This window comes from Aquarana catesbeiana, linkage group LG12, assembly GCF_042186555.1.
Source record: "Aquarana catesbeiana isolate 2022-GZ linkage group LG12, ASM4218655v1, whole genome shotgun sequence".
Lineage (NCBI taxonomy): Eukaryota > Metazoa > Chordata > Amphibia > Anura > Ranidae > Aquarana > Aquarana catesbeiana.
Window position 1 is genome coordinate 203,346,318 of NC_133335.1, and position 12,860 is coordinate 203,359,177.

The following is a 12,860-nucleotide window of genomic DNA, read 5'->3' on the forward strand; positions in this document are numbered from 1 at the left end:
GTATTTGGATCTTATATGGAGGAAAAAAATACCTAGGTTACATATAGAGGTATAGCTTCAATTCATTGATATACTGTATAGCTCTGCAGGTATTAGATCTTGCAGACTGCTATAAGGGGACCCAAACTCTCTATTTGTTGATCAGTGTATGTATAGGATGGGTAGACCCTACAGGCATTAGAGAAGAGGGCTTTCTTTTCTATGGGTAGGGACCCCATTATTTAGCTGGTGAATAAAAATTGGAGATTGGTGTAAAATCTTGAACTTCTTTTGGGACCAGAGGGATGGGATAGCTTAGCATGTGTAATGTTTTAAACATGTAATATTGGGTTAGGTTTAGTATTTTTGACATGCATTTGTTGGATATGGATTGTTTTGTATTGAGATATCTTTTTCTGATATATGTGTTTGTTGGGGAAAAAAAAATATGAATTAAGAAAAGGTAGCTGAAGGCATTCAAAACCTAACATGGCAGAAGAAACTGCTATTGGCTGCCACAGTGGCTGGCCACATGCCTAAGCACAGGTCCTATGATCTATAGTGAAAGATAAGAGCAGAATTCAGAGAGAGCTGCTGCTTGGCTCATCCAACCCTTATACATTTGGTCACATGACTGGTCAATATGGGATTGCAAAGTGTCAGTTTCAGCAGCCATGGGGAGCAGGCCATAGAGAGGCCATACTCGTGTTGTGGGGCTCCTCTGCTATCCCAGTCTGCCCATTGGTGCCCATGAGATGCTTAGTACTTCTGGGTATAGGTCATTTCTTTGCTTAATAATAAGTGGCCGATGCCTATGCCTAAGCTTGTTCAACTTGGGCTAGGAAAGTATACAAAGACATGAGTATATTTCCTCTGCCCAGCAAGACAACCTCAAAGTGGAATGTGGGGTGGTGTGACGCAGCTTTGGGAAGGCGGGGAAGCACAGGGATGGTAAATACCACCTCTTTTGCACTCTACTGTGGAGTGACCTTGTTACTTTGCTTGAAATTGGCAAAAAATAGGGCCAAGAGGGTGTAAAAATAAAATAACCCAGCTTTAGCTGCAATACTTATCCTCTCTCCAGACACACCGCTACTCAATACAGCACCAGCTGAATGGCATCCAGTGTCATCCAGACCACTTCCTGTGACCCCAGGCCATCAAGGACATGTTGGTGGCTTTGGCTCACAGTAGTCCTAGACAGTGTGGTGCTCACGCCTTAGCATGTGAACATTTGGGTTGGAGAAAGGTTCACCCCTCAACGTCACCAGAGGAGATGAGAAAGGACTCCTCAATGGACCATGCAAGAAGACTGTATGAAAAAAAGTACAGTTAAATATAAAAAGGTGGTGGGGAGCTTCAGGGAGGGTGGGGAATAGGGAGGGGAAGGGAGGGCATAGAGGAAGGAGTTGGGCTTTAGGAGCCTTTACAAACCTATGTGTTTCTCCTCTGTTGCATTTTGAAATGAATGACAGTGCTTAAAAATGTATGTGAGCACATGTTGATATGCATTGTGTGTTATTAATATGCATTGCCCTTTATATTGCATGTCATTGTGTGTCAAAGCGCACATCAACACATTGCTGGGCATCATGATGCATTGACATGCATGTGCATGAGACATGTTATGATGTGTTCCTATTGATTTTAATGGAAAACACATAAAAATGCCTAAGTGTGAATAGGGCCTTAGAGTTTATGTCCAAGAGCAAGGCTCAAATACCAGTACTGGGACTTGAGCTGGGGGATCAGCACCCAGATATGGCTCTGATGAGTAAGGGACTTTGCCCTTTCCTTGCCCTGTAGAATACATTATAAACCAACTTCAGTGGAAAACGTGTCTTCCTCTCAGCTTCAGCTCTGTGGTAAATAAAGGAAGTTAGCTATGTTGAAATTTTTAGAGGGTTTGGGCTTATCTAATTTAGCAGTGATGTGTTAAGAACAATTTTCTTTTTGCTCACATTCGATTGATGAAAGATGAATTCTTATTCGTTGCTCTGGGCTGTTGCAGTTTCTACTTTGCTCTTTGCTTTATTGAATAAGACCAACTGTGTCTGTAGAGGTAAGTACCATACTGTATGTAGCATCCTGGTGTTTAGGCAGGGTTGCTCCTAAATTTACCTGCCAAGTATAGCTGCCTTGGCTAATTGTTGAGATTCAATTGATTTCACTCTAATGCCCTGTACACACGGTCGGACATTGATCGGACATTCCGACAACAAAATCCATGGATTTTTTCCGACGGATGTTTGTTTAAACTTGTCTTGCATACACACGGTCACACAAAGTTGTCGGAAAATCCGATCGTTCTGAACGCGGTGACGTAAAACACGTACGTCGGGACTATAAACGGGGCAGTAGCCAATAGCTTTCGTCTCTTAATTTATTCTGAGCATGCGTGGCACTTTGTGCATCGGATTTGTGTACACACGATCAGAATTTCCGACAACGGATTTTGTTGTCGGAAAATTTTATAGCCTGCTCTCAAACTTTGTGTGTCGGAAATTCCTATGGAAAATGTGTGATGGAGCCTACACAGGGTCGGAATTTCCGACAACAAGGTTCTATCACACATTTTCCTGTGTACAGGGCATAAGTCTGTAATTGCTGCACTTTTCTCTTTTGCCGCTAGATGGGTCGGTACTTGGTGGCATTAGATACGAGAAGGGCAATGCAAGGTCAGATTATGGGTATATGGGGCGTCTCACCAATGGGGCAGGGGTTTTCTTGGATCCCTTGGCCTGCTGGGAGAACAGGGGCGGACTGACAGCTCATGGGGCCCCCGGGCAAAAGGAAATCATGGGGCCCCCTGTTTCTCCGCCCACGTTCAAGCTACATCCACACAAAGTCCCACCTACATATTGCACTGCCCACATTGCATGCGTTCAAAGAATTTCTCTACATGATGTTCAAAATAAATGTTCCACTCGTACAATATTGAAACCCCTTATGGTACATTTTAGGATGTACCACTCTCCTTGTTCTCCTTTCTTTCTCTATCCCAATTTCTTGTTTTTTCCCCATCCCTCTCTGTAGCCATCTTTCTTGTTCTTTTTATTATTTTTTCTCTCCCTTTTTCTTTGTTACTCCCCCTCTTTTCCCCTCCCTTCCATGTATTCTCTATTTTTATTCCTTCCCTTGCTACTTTGTGGGAATGGGATGAGTGGCAGTGCTGGTGGGTAGTTGGGATCAGTGGCAATGCTGGGGGGAGTTCTGATCAGCCAACTTAGGTGCTCTTGATCAAGCTCATCTGCTGATCTGAGAACTGTTTATTGGCAACTATACACAGGTAGCGTTACTCACTGTGTCTTCGACTTTGTGGTATCTCGTAGCAGTGACACCGATGCCAAAATCAGGAGATTGGGTCTCCTCCAGCCCCTCCCACTTCACATTCCTCACCAGTCAGCTGACCTCTAGTGTCTGCCCCCCCAGCCATGCCGTGAAATGAATGTGCGGCTGCGAAGAGGCTGAGTGGGAGGCCACAGGCTCCAGGGACAGCCCTGCTGGGCGGCCACAAAAAGGCTGGGAGAGCAGTGCGGGCTTCAGGAACAGCCCAGGATTCGGTGACCCCTGGCAAATCATCATTCGACCCCCAGGTTGAGAACCACTGCTTTACAGGTTCTGCAACAGAAATATAATAAATGCACATTTTTTTACCTCCAAAAAATGTGCATTTATAATTTTTTCTAAAAAGGTGAACCTAGTTTTTAACAATTCACCTCATGGTGAATAAATCTATTACTGAATACACCTCATAAGTAATTTTAACCCCCACAAAGTCAGTTAGTGTCCCTCCCAGCCAGTGTCCGTTAGCACCAGATTGGCCACCACACTATCACAGTTACAATAAAAGTTGCTGATCACCACTATTACAGTATAGCTGCATACATTCCAGTATATATCCCCCATAGTTTGTAGACACTATAACTTTCAAACAAATTAATAAATATACACTTATTCGGATTTTTGTTTTTAACAAAGACATGTAGCAGAATACATTTTGGCCTAAATTTATGAAGAAATTTGACTTTTTATAACAAAAAGTAGAAAATATAGTTTGAAAAAGAAAAATAAATATTTATCTTTTTTTCGTTTTTATAATAATAATAAAAAAAACACCACAGGTCAAGTGGTTAAACAGAATTTTAATGCAAACAAACACATCATACCCAATTATGGTATTTGGTAAAATAGAAAAGATTGGGTTGCGTCGAGTAAATAGATACCAAGCATGTCAAGTCCTAAAATTCAGCACACCTGTGGAATCGTAAAAAACTGTGGTACCCAAAATTCTCAAAGGTGATGCTTTAAAGCCTTTTCGGGTTATCACTTCAGAGTTAACTTTGAATTACGGCCCTAGAATTGCTCTCACCCCGACGTTTTGGTGCATACTATACATGTATCCATTATTGTTTACATACATGTGCTCATCCTACATAACGCTTTTTATATAGAGTGTGTGAAGGGATTATGGGTGTGCTTTACATTTTTTAAAAATAATTTTTATTTACTTTATATCATTTTCAACTGACCACCAATGTAAGGAACATTCTTCCCACTGATCACCAATGTAAGGAACATTCTTCTCACTGACCACCAATGTAAGGAACATTCTTCTCACTGATCACCAATGTAAGGAACATTCTTCTTACTGACCACCAATGTAAGGAACATTCTTCTCACTGATCACCAATGTAAGGAACATTCTTCTCACTGACCACCAATGTAAGGAACATTCTTCTCACTGACCACCAATGTAAGGTACATTCTTCCCACTAATCACCAATGTAAGGAACATTCTTCTCACTGATCACCAATGTAAGGAACATTCTTCTTACTGACCACCAATGTAGGGACATTCTTCTCACTGACCACCAATGTAAGGAACATTCTTCTCACTGACCACCAATGTAAGGTACATTCTTCCCACTAATCACCAATGTAAGGAACATTCTTCTCACTGATCACCAATGTAAGGAACATTCTTCTTACTGACCACCAATGTAGGGACATTCTTCTCACTGACCACCAATGTAAGGAACATTCTTCTCACTGACCACCAATGTAAGGGACATTCTTCTCACTGATCACCAATGTAAGGGACATTCTTCTCACTGACCACCAATGTAAGGGACATTCTTCTCACTGACCACCAATGTAAGGAACATTCTTCCCTCTGATCACCAATGTAAGGAACATTCTTCCCACTGACCACCAATGTAAGGAACATTCTTCTCACTGATCACCAATGTAAGGAACATTCTTCCCACTGATCACCAATGTAAGGAACATTCTTCCCACTGACCACCAATGTAAGGAATATTCTTCTCACTGACCACCAATGTAAGGAACATTCTTCTCACTGATCACCAATGTAGGGAACCGTCTTCTCACTGACCACCAATGTAAGGAACATTCTTCTCACTGACCACCAATGTAAGGAGCATTCTTCTCACTGACCACCAATGTAGGGACATTCTTCTTACTGACCACCAATGTAAGGAACATTCTTCCTACTGATCACCAATGTAAGGAACATTCTTCTCACTGATCACCAATGTAAGGAACATTCTTCTCACTGACCACCAATGTAAGGAGCATTCTTCTCACTGATCACCAATGTAAGGAACATTCTTCTCACTGACCACCAATGTAAGGGACATTCTTCTCACTGACCACCAATGTAAGGAACATTCTTCTCACTGATCACCAATGTAAGGAACATTCTTCTCACTGACCACCAATGTAAGGAACATTCTTCTCACTGACCACCAATGTAAGGAGCATTCTTCCCACTGATCACCAATGTAAGGAGCATTCTTCCCTCTGACCACCAATGTAAGGAACATTCTTCCCTCTGATCACCAATGTAAGGGACATTCTTCTCACTGACCACCAATGTAGGGACATTCTTCTCACTGACCACCAATGTAAGGAGCATTCTTCTCACTGACCACCAATGTGAGGAACATTCTTCTCACTGACCACCAATGTGAGGAACATTCTTCTCACTGACCACCAATGTGAGGAACATTCTTCCCTCTGACCACCAATGTAAGGAGCATTCTTCTCACTGATCACCAATGTAAGGAGCATTCTTCTCACTAATCACCAATGTAAGGAGCATTCTTCTCACTGACCACCAATGTAAGGAACATTCTTCTCACTGATCACCAATGTAAGAGACATTCTTCTCACTGACCACCAATGTAAGGAACATTCTTCCCTCTGATCACCAATGTAAGAGACATTCTTCTCACTGACCACCAATGTAAGGGACATTCTTCTCACTGACCACCAATGTAGGGACATTCTTCTCACTGACCACCAATGTAAGGAACATTTATAGTGTACAGATTTTAGTGATATATATATATAATAAACGCACTAAGCCCAGGTTCACACTGACAGCGGGAATGAAAGTGTGTGAGTTCAGCTAAACTCGCACAATTTCATACCCACATATCAGTGCGAGTTTGGCAGCGATTTCAGAGACATCTGTGCGGGTTCCTGCACAGATGTCTATTGAAATCGCACCCAGAAGTCACCAAAAGTTGTACAGAAACTACTTTTGGGAATCAGTGCTGCGCCACAAATGCAGCATTGCACTGATTCGGGTAGTGCCATTGCCGGCAATTGCCGCTGATTTGCCATGCGATTTGCCATGTCAAATCGCATGGCAAATTGCTCCAATGTGAACCAGGGCTAAGTGCTATTCCCTATATATAACACTGATATCTATACACTGAGTGGCATTCAATGTACCAGATGTCAGTGTGCACTAGTGAATAGCACCTGCCACCTGGTAAATAGGCACAGCACAGGGCAAGAATGAAGTGGAACACAGAAGCAGCATGGCTCTCTCGTTTACAACACACATGATAATACACTAACTGGCAACTGCTCTCCTCTTTGTCATTATCACACTGACCTGCTGCTGCACACAGGGCAGGTCAGTGTGGGTTCCTTTGGGAAAGGGAAATTCTTCTCTCCAGATGCCAGATGACTTGCTCAGCCTGTGCGGGGCACTCTGCTGCCTCCAGCTTCTCTACCGGTCCCCTGCGGCAGTGACGAATGGCCCCGCCCCTCAGCTGAATTCCCCAGGGGGAGAGGTGGCCGGAGCGCCTGTCACTAAAATCATTCCCGAACGGCTGACGGCTCGCCTCTGAGCTGATGAATGATCCATCCTGGCCAGCTCTGCTCATATAGCCGCATCAACCAGAGTTAAAGGCTACACTTTACTGCTTCGGAAGGGGTATTGTTTTTCATATTATGCTGCGGGCACCTCCAGGGACGGACGGACTGAGCCGGCCCGGGCCCCCCCCCACCATGGGGCCCATGGACAGCGACCGACTGACCGAATGGTCAGTCCGCCCCTGTGGGAGAACCTATATATTTGGGTGGAGTCAGGTGATCAGGGTTCTGTGCCACCTGGATAGCTGTCTGGGTGGACGTGTGTTGTATTGCCCAGGCTGCTAGGCTGGAGTTTGGGCCTATCCCGGGCACATCTGGCTGCTAGGCTGTCTGAGGGCCTATCCAGAAGCAAGAGAGCAGCACAGGGTTGGGATTGTGGCTTGCAGTCCAACCAAAAGTAATGGTACTGCTGTCCGGAGAACCTGTCGCGGTCGGAGGTAGAGGGGAAGCTGTCACCACTAAGGGTCCATCCACCTTATTACCAGGGACCACAGTGAGTAGCTGAAGCAAGTATCGGAGAAGTATTCTCATCAATCGGGGACGGAGAAGAATTGGGAAACTTCAGTGGGTATCAAGCCAGGGACCCAGCCAGTGGAGGCAGCCTTGTGTGTCAAACCAGGGACCGAGCAGGCCAGTGGGGTGAAGCTTGAGAAGTATCTTGCGTGCCAGCAGCGAGGTGGGGGTGACGCTTGAGGAAGATACTATAGTGAAGACTGGAGGAGCTCAAGGAATTCAGTGACAGTGAATCAACTAGTCTAGTGAGAGAGACTGGGAGCTCAGTGGGTTGAAGAACTACAAGAAGAAATTGGAGGTTCTCATTAGACCAAAGGAGGCCTGGGACCTTGTTACATTCCACTAAGCCTATTGGGGTTGATTTACTAAAACTAGAGAGTGCAAAATCTGGTGCAGCTCTGCATAGAAACTAATCTGATTTCAGGTTCTTTTTGTCAAAGCTTAATTGAATAAACTAAAGTTAGAAGCTGATTGGCTACCATGCACAGCTGCACCAACTTTTGCACTCTCCATTTTTAGTAAATCAACCCCACTGTGTCATGTATTTGAGGAATTGCCTTCCAGCTGTTAGTCAGAAAAAGGGAATGTAGATTTTTTTCTTTTATTGTTTTACAGTGCATATAGAAGAGATAAACTTGATGTAAATTATATCCTATGCTGATGTGTCTTTTAAACTTTGTTTCTATGTATGGTTTGTGGTTATATACAGTATATGTACATAGGGACAGCTATTACATATTCAGGTTTTAACATAATCATCTATTACATATTCAATACATCTAACAGAATTCTCTATCCACGCTCTACAATGATGGACGTATCTGCCTGCTTAGGCTAGGTTTACACTATGTTGGTTTCACTGTGGCCGGGTTCGCAGGGGCACAGCAGTCCATTCACCTGAATGGTCTGTGGTACCTACGGAAAACGCAGGGAAAAGTTCACTGCACCTTTTTCAAAATCATAGCCGCAGGAAAACTGCATAATGCTGTGTGGATTCCAACATGTGAAAACGCACTGCCGGTTTGAGTGCGGGAGGGTGCCATTAAAATGGTGCTATTAAGTGTCTGCGTCTGCATCTGCCGCATGTGTCGGTAAACTTACCGAAACAGATGGCAGGGATTTTTTTTCTGGCACACTTCATTTTGAAGGGCCATAACACCAGAAAAGTGTAATTATGGATTTTTTTTAAATTCCCCCTGCTTATCTGGTGGACAATCAATCAGTTTCATTTAAAACACATGGACCTAGAAGATTCACCTGCAGAGAATGTTGGTTTCTAAGGCTGGCCATACATTATACAATTTTCCTTTAGATTTACCAAAACCATATAATATGAGGTCAAACCTAAAAACTTTCACTTTGTATGCAATCAGGAAGGCTCTTGCACTACATACTTGAAGGTAAATCTAAAGAAAATTTAATAAGAATATTGTATAATACTGTGTATGGGCAGCTTAAGACCCCTTTCACACTGAGGCAGTTTTCAGGTGTTTTAACGCTAGAAATAGCGACTGTAAAGCGCCTGAAAACTGCCCATTCTCTACAATGAGTGCTTTCACACTGGGGCGGTGCGCTTGCGGGACGTTCGGCAAAGTCCTGCAAGCAGCATTTTTGGGGCAAGTTGGGAGCGCTGTATACAAAGCTTCCAAGAAAACCCTACCCCTTGCAATGAATGGGCACCGTTTTCGAAGCACCGCAACACAGAAGTTTTTAACTCCATTCTTTGGGGTTAAATGCGCCCTGCTAGCGGCCAAAAATCGGCGCAAAAGCACGACTTAAACAGCGGTAAAGCGCTGCTGCGAATGCGTCCGCGGCCCCAGTGTGAAAGGGGTCTTAGTGTTTACACCATCTAGCGGCTCATCTACAAATTACTTTAGTTAGTAGTAGTTCAGTAGTAATCACATGGATTGTTCTAGTAGTAGTTATTCACATTCAACAAATCAAGTTCAACAGAATGTGTCACACTGCTGCAGGGGATACCATGACTTGGATAAATGACAAGTTAGTTTAGTCTAGATGAAGCTTACGATCATAGTTAAAAAAAAAAAGTATTTATTTCCTATGGCCAGTAGTTCCTTCTAGTGGCCAAAATGTGATATTTGACTTATTTACTTATAGCCAGGTGCATAGGCGGGTGCACAGGGTGTGTCGGGTGTGCCCAGGCACACGCTAATCACCCTGTGCAGCACAGATTCCCCCAACTGCCCTGGCTCCCCACTCCTTCCCTCTGCAGCACTTCTGGCTTCTCTCCTCTCCTCTCCTGCCGGCTGTTGCTGCAGAGATGTTTTAGGATGAGTAGGGAAGGGGCCGGTAAATATGTATTTATCAGCCCCTTCCCTTTCTGAATGAACATGGTGAGTGATGTGAGTAGTGTGTGTTTGAGCTTTGGGGTGCACACCCTAATGCAATAGGCTGCGCACACCTATGGCCAGGTGCTTGGCTAAGAATGGAGAGAGAGAAACGCTGACTGCAGCTGCTCTCTGTAGCTGCTGCCATGAGGTTCTGAACTGGTTAACAGCTATATCAGCAAGAAGAGGGAGCCGTTGAACAGGAAGAGTCAGGCAGCACTGCACTGTGGGTACTGTAGTCTAAACTTTACTGTAATGAAGAGCATTTAAACTGCATTTCCGAGAGGGAGATTACCAGGAGGAGGGGAAATAGCTGCATTTTCTCAGGCTGTACAGGACACAGCTTCCTCCTGCCGTGAGGTAGACTGGAGAGTGCAGATCACTGTCCAGTGTGCACCATCACTACTGTACATTGGCGAGCCAATATTTGAGGTGCCAACAGCCAGAGTCACCTGGAGGCAAAGCAGAGAGTGTGTGTGACTGGATGGTAAGCTGCAAATGCAACTGGTGAGTTGCTGCTGTGGGGATAAACTGTCTACTGCAAGACAGAATGAGCCCTTTAGGAACTGACCATACAGCCATCTTGTAACTTTATTGCTGCCTGAACTGTTCTCAGACACTTTGTCATGGCCTGAAAAATGGACTGATAATGATGAGGAGCAACCTTGTGATGTGGAAGAGGATGAGATCCTCCTCCTCCAGCGTCAAAACTGAACTGTCTGCTGATGTAGTACCACACTTGTGCCTTGCAAACTCATTTGAGGAAAAGCGGTGGGCAAACCAGGCCCAAATTCCTAAGACTACTAAGTAAGCCATTTCTGTCAGTCAGACTACCCTGTAAGCCTGATACCCTTGCTGAGCATTAGGTTCAACGTGCAGCGGTCACGCAGATTCTAACTGGATGTGGGGATCCCAAAGCGCTGCCCAGGCTGTCCAAGCTACTGAGGATTTTCATAAAGAAGGTAGCTGAAGAGTATGTCTATCTTTATCCGTGCCTACTTGTTTGGAAAAGAAGATTCAGGAAAAGAGAATGCAATGGATTGATGCTGCCATCCGGAGTTATCTAAGTATTCCTCTTTGTGGTGGATTGAAGATGTCACCACTATATTCTGAGAAATATGCAGACATCTTACAGACCTGGGATTATGGTCGTCACCTCTACTTTGACTGTGTAATTATTCGTCGGCATAACCAAAAGGATATACAGCACTATATCACTATGATTGGCTCCAGTGGAATACCTTTGCAATTGCCGGACCCATGATACTATTGGTGATATCCTCAGACTGAGAAGTCCATCCTAACTAGAGTGGATTACAAAAATATGTTAGTGGAGTTTTGTTGACTTTGCCAGAAGTTGCTCCACACTTGGAAAATGTTGATGCGGGGACACTCCTGCCTGTGCTGTTCTGCTGGACTGTGTTCCTGAATCCCAGCAGTTGCAGGAAGTGCCTTAAAAGAGCCATGCTGGCCTGTGCCCTGGAGTTGCCGGTGTTCTGCCGAGAAAGGTCCCCTGTTGGATAGTGTTCACCCTGTACTGCGCAGGCTCAGCGCTTGCGCAGTACGGAGGACAAAGGAGACGCCGAACATGAACAGCTGTTCATCAGCTGTACACGGCGCCTGAGCAATTAAGAGTACATTGTGCCACACGCTCCTGCACGCTCCCGATGCTCGTGCAACCCTGCAAGGGGCAAGTGTAGGGTCAGATGCATACTGAAGAGGCCGCATGATGGCCAGAGCTCATACGATGGGGGTGGATTTCTCAAAGGGCGTATGTATTATTGAGAATCGTGTAAGGGGCGAATTCCTACAGAAGAGGGTGTATTTTACAATGATGGGCAGAGCTGATAAGTGGGACCCTTCAGTTGTGTAAACACGCCCCGCAAAGACCTGCCCCTGTGAGAAATCCACCCCCATCGTATGAACTCTGGCCATCAAGCGGCCTCTTCTGTATGCATCCGCCCCTACACCTGCCCCTTGCAGAGTTGCACGAGCATCGGGAGCGTGCGGGAGCGTGTGGCACAATGTAGTCTTAATTGCTCAGGCGTCGTGTACAGCTGTTGAACAGCTGTTCATGTTCGGAGACTTTCGGCGTCTCCTTTGTCCTCCATACTGCGGAAGCGCTGCGCAGTACAGGGCGGACACTATCCGACGGGGCACCTTTCTCGACAGGACACCGGCATGCCTCCCTCTGAGAAGTGACATGCTGATCTGATGTTGTGGATTTTCAGCATGTTTGTTTCTTCATCAGTGAGGGACATTGCCGACGTCACGTGCGGAAGACACTGGGCGTTTGATAGTAAGGCTTGGCGCACACACTGCAAGTCTATAGGACGATGGTCAGATGACCTCATCCACATGTGTGCTGATTCGCTATTCATAGCGAGGCTTAAGCAGCACACGCACTGCCATTTTGAAAGCCAGGAAGTGATTGCATTATTGCATGATCAATTTCCCACAGGTTTGTATCTTGTTATTGGGGTACAATGTCTATATAAACGCAATAACCACGGCATGTCTACACCCCAGATGATCTTTAATGAAACGCGTCGTGACGAGCCTATTGATGCCATTGCGTGAAACCTTCAGTCTATTTCATAAGTGTTTTTTTACCTGCTCAAATGTGAGTGTTCCTCAATTTTAATAACCATTCTTTGTAATGCGAAATCACACTATGTGGAACTTTTGTTTCATTTTTGATTGCATCCTGTGAGCATATGGGAAGGAAAACTCCCTCTGAGTTTTCCTTCTCTACTGGGAGTCATCTGAGGGACAGTGTGATCAGCATCAACATCCACCTGTGCCAACATCTGCAGACGTGGATGT

General features: G+C 44.9%; 1 protein-coding gene across 3 annotated transcripts in view; it reads left to right on the forward strand.

Moving 5' to 3' along the window:
- The window catches only part of LOC141113431 (phosphatidate phosphatase LPIN3-like), a 166,282-nt gene that overhangs the window by 54,478 nt on the left and 98,944 nt on the right, over window positions 1–12,860 (forward strand). Inside the window, exon 1 of one of the 3 annotated variants that reach the window (XM_073606520.1) lies at window positions 1,932–2,041. The exons of the other annotated variants lie outside the window; for them this stretch is intronic. The gene's annotated coding sequence lies outside the window, so the exon portion shown is untranslated. Of the gene's footprint in view, window positions 1–1,931; window positions 2,042–12,860 lie in introns of those variants that run through there. 3 annotated transcript variants of the gene reach the window in all.